Source organism: Camponotus vicinus, unplaced genomic scaffold (genome assembly GCF_025532165.1).
Source record: "Camponotus vicinus isolate PSW18456_S1 unplaced genomic scaffold, iyCamVici1.0 SCAF_8, whole genome shotgun sequence".
Classification (NCBI taxonomy): Eukaryota; Metazoa; Arthropoda; class Insecta; order Hymenoptera; family Formicidae; genus Camponotus; species Camponotus vicinus.
The window spans coordinates 4,810,693-4,820,707 of record NW_028141980.1 but is presented as its reverse complement, the minus strand read 5'-3'; the positions used below and the strand labels follow the sequence as shown (position 1 = coordinate 4,820,707).

At 39.7% G+C, this 10,015-nt stretch overlaps 1 long non-coding RNA gene across 1 annotated transcript; it reads left to right on the top strand.

Moving 5' to 3' along the window:
- Window positions 1-507: 507 nt before the first annotated feature.
- On the top strand, window positions 508-1,500 carry LOC145976093 (uncharacterized). The gene is made up of 3 exons (XR_014440187.1): window positions 508-538; window positions 1,073-1,268; window positions 1,470-1,500. It is a non-coding gene; the product is annotated as an uncharacterized LOC145976093 (long non-coding RNA).
- Window positions 1,501-10,015: the final 8,515 nt, after the last annotated feature.

Genomic DNA, 10,015 nt, shown 5'->3' with positions numbered 1-10,015 from the left:
ATAATAAATATTAAAAATAGGAATAAATAGTAATAATGATATTATTATAATTAATATTTATAAAAATCATTGTTAAAAGAAAATAACTTTGTATTGAAAAGAAATTTATTTTTGTAAGAAGAGAAATTTTGAAAAAATTAAATAAAAATGTTTACCGATGAACAAATCCACGAAATTAAAGATGTAAATCCGAATGAATTGTTTACCAAAAATGAAGAAATTGACGCAATTCGATTATATGATTCGACAGTGTGAGTAGTAAAAATAAAATAAAAATATTACAGTTATAATTATTTTATAAAAAATATTTGTTTCAAATATATGATATGTTTTAAATATATTTTAATAAGCATGTTATACTTTACATAGAGAAATTATTGACTTCGTGGATGGCATTGAAGCTCCACGATTAATAGGAAATAATAAACAGTATAATTTTTTTAAATTTTATCTTAACAATGGTAATGGAAAACGAATACAAATAGTAGCATGGAATGAAAATGTTGATATTGTGGAAAAGTACATACAATCAAATTATGTAAGTTAGCTTATATCTTTTATAATTTTATATTTTATATTTTAATTTATGTTTTTATTTTAATTTATATTATAATATTATAATTCATACAGAATAGATTATTTTAGTACTAATTTTATTTTATTTTTATTTATTTTTTTATTTTTATAATCTTTTTTATTTCATTTTTTTTATTTTTTAGTATAAAAATATTGTAATATTATACCGCGTAATACAAAATTTAAAATTATTTTTTAATATTTATTTTTATATATTTACCTCCATTATTCCTTATTTCAATAGACAAGCTAACTCTGTGGATTTTATTTTTACAAGAGATTATATTATAATATAGTATAGTAATATATAGTTGTAATAATGTATGTGTTTACTCTTTTAATAAACTAAAAAAAATCTTTAATTCTATTATAATTATGTATTCAATTATAAATACTGATTCTGAAATATTTTTATTACTATATATTACTTCGAAGTAGTTTACAGCAATTAATAAATGCGTATGGAATAAAATAATTGTAAATTGTATGTCGATAGATTATATACTTAGATGGTTTACAAGCAAGACCACCAAAATTTTCACATTACAATAACGGTAGTGTACCTTTTGAATTACAAGTTCAAAGCAGTACAGTTGTTTCCACTTTGGGAAAATATGAATCTGTATCATCTTTAGATACAAAACCCGATGAAGTAAAATTGAGCGAAGTGTTTACTACATCGAATCGCATTAGTAAGTTTTATGCATTTTTCTTATATTTTTCTATATTATATTTTATATTATATACTATATTGTATATTTCTTATATTTTTAATTTTTTATATTTTTAATTTTATTAAAAAATTTTATGTTTAGTATTATAATCTTATTTATACATTTTTAATTATAATAAATAAATAATAATATATATAATAAATGATAATAAATTTGCAGTATTACAAGGATATATAAAAACGAATTTTAGTAGAGCGTTTGTAATAATAAATTAAACAAAAAAATTGGTTGTGGATCAATCACAGATGGTACATTAAAATTGAAGATTCACATTATAAATTTTGTGAAGATTCACATTATAAATTTTGTAGATGACAATTATTTTGAAAATGATATACGGAAAGGAGACAAAATTGAAGTTATAGGAATAATGAACAATGCAGGTACATATAAATGTTTAATTATCGCTTTAATAATGGGTGTCCCAGAATTCGCGGATACGGAATGCACAGCGTGATTTTCCGTGCTAAAAAAAAACTTTTTCTTCTGACAAAATTGCGTCTGAACACTATTTTTTAATTCATGCATAATCTGGAGCGCTCATTCGTTTCCTTTAAGTTGTTCTCATTTAGAAAATAATGCTCAGACGCAATTTTGTTAGAGGAAAATATTGTTTCTTTTGGCACGGTCAATTACTCTGTGCATTCCGTAGTCACGAATTCTAGGACACCCTGTATAAAATTATGTTCTATGGTTAAAATTAAACAACGTTAGATGTATAGTTACTATTACGATAAGTATTGAAAAGTTAAATATACATGCACAAGTACAAATATTATAAACATCTGTGTATATACGTGCGTGCGTGCGTGCGTGCGTGCGTGCGTGCGTGCGTGCGTGCGTGCGTGCGTGCGTGCGTGCGTGCGTGCGTGCGTGCGTGCGTGCGTGCGTGCGTGCGTGCGTGCGTGCGTGCGTGCGTGCGTGCGTGCGTGCGTGCGTGCGTGCGTGCGTGCGTGCGTGCGTGCGTGCGTGCGTGCGTGCGTGCGTGCGTGCGTGCGTGCGTGCGTGCGTGCGTGCGTGCGTGCGTGCGTGCGTGCGTGCGTGCGTGCGTGCGTGCGTGCGTGCGTGCGTGCGTGCGTGCGTGCGTGCGTGCGTGCGTGCGTGCGTGCGTGCGTGCGTGCGTGCGTGCGTGCGTGCGTGCGTGCGTGCGTGCGTGCGTGCGTGCGTGCGTGCGTGCGTGCGTGCGTGCGTGCGTGCGTGCGTGCGTGCGTGCGTGCGTGCGTGCGTGCGTGCGTGCGTGCGTGCGTGCGTGCGTGCGTGCGTGCGTGCGTGCGTGCGTGCGTGCGTGCGTGCGTGCGTGCGTGCGTGCGTGCGTGCGTGCGTGCGTGCGTGCGTGCGTGCGTGCGTGCGTGCGTGCGTGCGTGCGTGCGTGCGTGCGTGCGTGCGTGCGTGCGTGCGTGCGTGCGTGCGTGCGTGCGTGCGTGCGTGCGTGCGTGCGTGCGTGCGTGCGTGCGTGCGTGCGTGCGTGCGTGCGTGCGTGCGTGCGTGCGTGCGTGCGTGCGTGCGTGCGTGCGTGCGTGCGTGCGTGCGTGCGTGCGTGCGTGCGTGCGTGCGTGCGTGCGTGCGTGCGTGCGTGCGTGCGTGCGTGCGTGCGTGCGTGCGTGCGTGCGTGCGTGCGTGCGTGCGTGCGTGCGTGCGTGCGTGCGTGCGTGCGTGCGTGCGTGCGTGCGTGCGTGCGTGCGTGCGTGCGTGCGTGCGTGCGTGCGTGCGTGCGTGCGTGCGTGCGTGCGTGCGTGCGTGCGTGCGTGCGTGCGTGCGTGCGTGCGTGCGTGCGTGCGTGCGTGCGTGCGTGCGTGCGTGCGTGCGTGCGTGCGTGCGTGCGTGCGTGCGTGCGTGCGTGCGTGCGTGCGTGCGTGCGTGCGTGCGTGCGTGCGTGCGTGCGTGCGTGCGTGCGTGCGTGCGTGCGTGCGTGCGTGCGTGCGTGCGTGCGTGCGTGCGTGCGTGCGTGCGTGCGTGCGTGCGTGCGTGCGTGCGTGCGTGCGTGCGTGCGTGCGTGCGTGCGTGCGTGCGTGCGTGCGTGCGTGCGTGCGTGCGTGCGTGCGTGCGTGCGTGCGTGCGTGCGTGCGTGCGTGCGTGCGTGCGTGCGTGCGTGCGTGCGTGCGTGCGTGCGTGCGTGCGTGCGTGCGTGCGTGCGTGCGTGCGTGCGTGCGTGCGTGCGTGCGTGCGTGCGTGCGTGCGTGCGTGCGTGCGTGCGTGCGTGCGTGCGTGCGTGCGTGCGTGCGTGCGTGCGTGCGTGCGTGCGTGCGTGCGTGCGTGCGTGCGTGCGTGCGTGCGTGCGTGCGTGCGTGCGTGCGTGCGTGCGTGCGTGCGTGCGTGCGTGCGTGCGTGCGTGCGTGCGTGCGTGCGTGCGTGCGTGCGTGCGTGCGTGCGTGCGTGCGTGCGTGCGTGCGTGCGTGCGTGCGTGCGTGCGTGCGTGCGTGCGTGCGTGCGTGCGTGCGTGCGTGCGTGCGTGCGTGCGTGCGTGCGTGCGTGCGTGCGTGCGTGCGTGCGTGCGTGCGTGCGTGCGTGCGTGCGTGCGTGCGTGCGTGCGTGCGTGCGTGCGTGCGTGCGTGCGTGCGTGCGTGCGTGCGTGCGTGCGTGCGTGCGTGCGTGCGTGCGTGCGTGCGTGCGTGCGTGCGTGCGTGCGTGCGTGCGTGCGTGCGTGCGTGCGTGCGTGCGTGCGTGCGTGCGTGCGTGCGTGCGTGCGTGCGTGCGTGCGTGCGTGCGTGCGTGCGTGCGTGCGTGCGTGCGTGCGTGCGTGCGTGCGTGCGTGCGTGCGTGCGTGCGTGCGTGCGTGCGTGCGTGCGTGCGTGCGTGCGTGCGTGCGTGCGTGCGTGCGTGCGTGCGTGCGTGCGTGCGTGCGTGCGTGCGTGCGTGCGTGCGTGCGTGCGTGCGTGCGTGCGTGCGTGCGTGCGTGCGTGCGTGCGTGCGTGCGTGCGTGCGTGCGTGCGTGCGTGCGTGCGTGCGTGCGTGCGTGCGTGCGTGCGTGCGTGCGTGCGTGCGTGCGTGCGTGCGTGCGTGCGTGCGTGCGTGCGTGCGTGCGTGCGTGCGTGCGTGCGTGCGTGCGTGCGTGCGTGCGTGCGTGCGTGCGTGCGTGCGTGCGTGCGTGCGTGCGTGCGTGCGTGCGTGCGTGCGTGCGTGCGTGCGTGCGTGCGTGCGTGCGTGCGTGCGTGCGTGCGTGCGTGCGTGCGTGCGTGCGTGCGTGCGTGCGTGCGTGCGTGCGTGCGTGCGTGCGTGCGTGCGTGCGTGCGTGCGTGCGTGCGTGCGTGCGTGCGTGCGTGCGTGCGTGCGTGCGTGCGTGCGTGCGTGCGTGCGTGCGTGCGTGCGTGCGTGCGTGCGTGCGTGCGTGCGTGCGTGCGTGCGTGCGTGCGTGCGTGCGTGCGTGCGTGCGTGCGTGCGTGCGTGCGTGCGTGCGTGCGTGCGTGCGTGCGTGCGTGCGTGCGTGCGTGCGTGCGTGCGTGCGTGCGTGCGTGCGTGCGTGCGTGCGTGCGTGCGTGCGTGCGTGCGTGCGTGCGTGCGTGCGTGCGTGCGTGCGTGCGTGCGTGCGTGCGTGCGTGCGTGCGTGCGTGCGTGCGTGCGTGCGTGCGTGCGTGCGTGCGTGCGTGCGTGCGTGCGTGCGTGCGTGCGTGCGTGCGTGCGTGCGTGCGTGCGTGCGTGCGTGCGTGCGTGCGTGCGTGCGTGCGTGCGTGCGTGCGTGCGTGCGTGCGTGCATTGTATACATATACTAATAAATATAAAATAAGCCTTTATATATATATTAACACAAATGTTTGTAATGTAATGGAAACAAACTCATAATTTTATATATTTTTCTACTTCATTATAGAACCTCCATATTTAATAGTCAATTCAATAAAAGATATACGTAAGCTTGATGGGCATATATCGATGCTACAATTATTGAAAGGAGTACATACTCCAAAAAAAAGAAAAATTAATGAAGATGTATCAATAAATAAAAATTCACAAGTAAATAAAAATTTATATTTGTTTTCTTTTCTATTTTATAATTCAACTATAATAAAAATTTAAATAAAATAAAAATATTATATATAATACATATATTAATATTATATAATAGATATTTACGGAATACATATTTTAAATATAAAAAAAATATATATCTGTGTTTGCAGAATAAAAAAAATATGTAATAATGGAACTTAAGTGAACAAAAAAAGACAGAAGTTATTATTACTTTAATCAAATTGTTTATTGTTGCATATTATTAAAAAAAGTTAATTAATGTTATTAGATTTGTTGTTTATTGTTTAATTTGAAATAATATTAAATATACATTTAATTTAATTTAAATGTAGAATTTTAATAATCTAATAAAAATTTGACATAATTACAAGTTACTATAATTCTTCTTTGTATACGTTTATATGTATATGTTGTATATTACTGTTAGGGTCATTCCACAATAGGTTGCAAGTGCCCCGGCTGTCAGTTGACAGTTGTGGATTGACCAAAAGCAAAGCAACTTGTCAGCTGATTGGACCTATTGTGGAATGGCCTTTATGTTGTGTATGTGTGTGTATCTTTCAAAATAACATTTAAAAAATTAGTTAATTATATTAATATTGTGTATTGATGCTTATATATTTATTTAAATTATTGATAGAAAGCTAAATGGCGCGCGCGTAGCGCGCGCCTGTGTTGTTCTAGTATGAATAAATTATAAATAATATTTACACATAATAATATAACAAAAATGGATTATAAATGTGATACCAATGATTCCAGGAAACTGTTTCTTTTCCAAGAAATATGCCATTCTTCTTTTTCTTGTAATGTAGGAAATTTTATTATATGTGGAGCAAGCTGCATTACAAAATGTGTTACTCTTGTTAAAATGACATGCAATGTACTAATTGTAATGCCAAACCGATCAGCGACATCGCGATATCCTGCGCTTTCATGTCCAAGATACCACAAATATGTTAAAATATGTTTTTCTGCCGAAATTGGTGCATATCCTGCATATTCTGCAATGTTGAATAGCTTTGATAAATATATTTACCAATAAACAATAATACTACCTATTTTATAAATTCTATTTTATAATATCTATTTTATAAATTAGTCTATTAAATAAATATACAATTTCTAATATTACAAATTATATGCTGTTTGAAAATAAATAATAAATAGTGAAATACCTTGTAGAGATGTAAAGATTTCAGATGTTGTAAAACGCTTAATAAGATTATATGCAACTGGACGTGACAAACGAAAATGCATTATAAAATCTTTATTAATATAATTTTGAACAACATTTTCTATATAATTATTAATTTTAATGTGATGAATACGTTGAACACCTCTTAATCCTAATTGTATTAAATATAGCATTTCGTCATCTGAAATATAAAAATATACAGAAATTGTTCTTTTATCAGTAAATAATTATTAATATTAATATTAGTATTTGTATTAATATTTGTTAATTATTAGTATTATAATAAACATTTTATTTATTTTATTAAGCAAAATATATATACTATTTACATACCAGCATAGTAGATAGCCTCCGGATATGCTGGAACTGGAGGTAAAAGTAAATCATCGTCGTCAGACGTATCCATTATTTCTTCTATATTATCTAATATTTCATTAATATTTACTTCGTACGCCATTTTGATAACTTATGTGCACTTTGGCGTTCGAGTTGATTTGTATAAATAACTAAATAAAATAATACATTTATTATATATATTCCTAGAGAACTCACTAGAATTGAAGTGTAAAAGGTGCAAGCAACGCGAACAAACCTTATGTTAGGCACGCACTTATTATAGTTGGGTACTTCTTATATTAGTAAATTAAACAATCAACGACGTTTCGTATGACATTTATTCACGAATTCGGTTAGATGCATTAGTGCATACTGATGCAGACTAAAGATTATTGTACATAAATTTACAATAACATAAGTAATTAAAACATTAATATAATTATAATAATATAAGTTATTATTATTTGTATTAAATAACAATAATAATTGTTCTTATTTTTTTATTTATTTAATGATTTATGTTATTGTAAATTTGTGTACAACCTTTATGTGTGTACATCAGTGCGTCAAACCGAGTTGGAGATAAATAATTAAGATCAATTAATTGTTAATATTTATGTTAATATTTATGTAAATAAATGAGGTATTATTTATTAAGCAATGTTCTAAATCCTCACTGTATAAAAAGAGACATTTCTATTATTAGTACTGCACAATTTGCATATTTTTATGAAACACTTAGATAGTGCTATGATGCTACATGATAATGACTACTCAGACTTATTGTTAGCTGGAACTTTAAATTTAATTCTTAATAATACAGTCACACACACATAATACGTAGAACACACACACATACACAAACACACAAGCTCTCTCTATTTCTGTCTGTCTATCTGTCTTTCTCTCTCTCTTTTTATTTGTATAAGTTATATTAAACAATACCCAGCCAGCACACAATATTCCTGTATGTTTCTATAGCTCTTCCTAAGCGAATATTTTAAAATGAATATTCTAATTGTATATTTCATAGCTCTTTCTATACGAATATTCTTAAATGAATATTTTAATATTGATATAGGAATATGAATCTTCTCTATAATTTAATGTCGAATATTCGTAATTAAATAATATTATGTACGTTTTATAGAATATTCTTCGAATTTGACTTTTCAAATATTCAAGAGTTTTGTATAATAGAATATTCGAAAAATGATTATCGCGTTACTGCCTACAGAGCGCATACTCATGTCGCGCAGTCGCGCCACGTTTCGTCAGTAAGCAACAAGTTTCTTAACCTAAAAATTTTAACAATAAATATCCCGATTTGCGGAACAGATAGGCGACGATTTTCTACGCTAGATTTTTATAAAAGTGCGTCAAATTTATCGATATTTGGAGGTAAGCAGTAATATTTTAAATAATTACCATTTGATGTAAATGATCGTAATAGCCCAGTGAACACGTTTTATAACGGCAATATAACATGAAAGTTACATGTAATGTAAAATTTGCTACATGCAGGTAATATAACTGTTATATATCGTTTTGGCATTACAGTTATGTAACAAAAATTGTGTAATTGTTACATAATATGCTTGTATCAATGTTAATATAACTTTGTGATATTCTGATAATATTAATGGAGTGTAACAAAATAACCTAACAGTAATGTAACAAGACTGTTAATTTGTTTACTATTTACGTTTTTTTATATGCCCAGGCCCTTAAGAGGATGCCGGAGTCGCAGCCGAACTCCGACGGGTAGGCGCCCTCATTTTAACATAACTAAAAGTGTCGGTACATTACCAACACTTATAGTTATGTTACCGACATTCTTATCTAATATAAAAAGACATGCATATTTTAGAAAGAGCAATGCGAAAGCTTTTCGTTACATTGTGTTTAATTGTGTTTATTGGAACAAAAAATGTTGCATTTTCACTGATCTATCATCTCGTACAAGCAACGATTTTAGAGCATAGATCTGTCTTTATTGCATACATATTGCACAATTCTACTATTACTCTCATTAGTTATGTCTTTATATATATAATAAAAATATGATTATATATATATATATATATATATATGAAAATATATAAAATATATAAAAATATATGAAAAATGTAGAAAAATATATATTGTCAAAATACTGATATGTATAATAAAATCATATTGTGAATATATTTATAAATATTATTTGTAAATTTTACAAATATACAATATTACTTCAAATAACGTGCACTACATGCAATACATTTAATATTATTAGCTTTTGATAACGTGCACTACGTGCAATACATTTAATATTATTAGCTTTTGATTACATCGATTAGTAAACGAGTCGTGTATAATTTGTAATTTGTTAAAAAAGTTATACGCAAATATTCTTTTTATTGTATATACAGAATGTCGCAGCATATTATAAATAAGCGCTTGTAGAGCGCAGTAAATTGAACAACAGTCCCACATCATTTTGCACAATTGTCGTAATAATAACAGAAATATTGAATAAAATCGGACTAATGTGTGTGTGTGTGTTTGAAAGAAAGAAAGAGAGAGAAAGAAACGTTCGGCCACTCGTGCTATATTGGTTACACCACTATCGCCGGCCGCGCTAACCGTCCCCTTGCCGCGTGCCGACAAAATGTCTGGCCCATGCTATAGCACGAGTGGCCGAACTTTTCTCTCTCTTTCTTTCTCTCTCTCAAACACACACACACACACACATTCGTCCGATTTTATTCAATATTTCTGTTATTATTGCGACAATCGTGCAAAATGATATGGGACTGTTGTTCAATTTACTGCGCTCTACAAGCGTTTATTTATAATACGCTGCGACATTTTGTATATACAATAAAAAGGATATTTGCGTATAACTTTTTTAACAAATTACAAATTATACACGACTCGTTTACTAATCGATGTAATCAAAAGCTAATAATATTAAATGTATTGTGCACATTATTTGAAGTAATATTGTATATTTGTAAAATTTACAAATACTATTTAGAAATATTCACAATACATTTGTTGCCTCGAAATAATATATTTATATCGAGAATAGAATGGGCCCCTCCATCGCCCATTCCCGTGAAACGCAACCATATATAATATACATATAATATATGTATTTTTTTCGTCTCTCCGATATATGCAAACGAGATATTTGCATTGAGACGTCTTTTTCCAACGATAT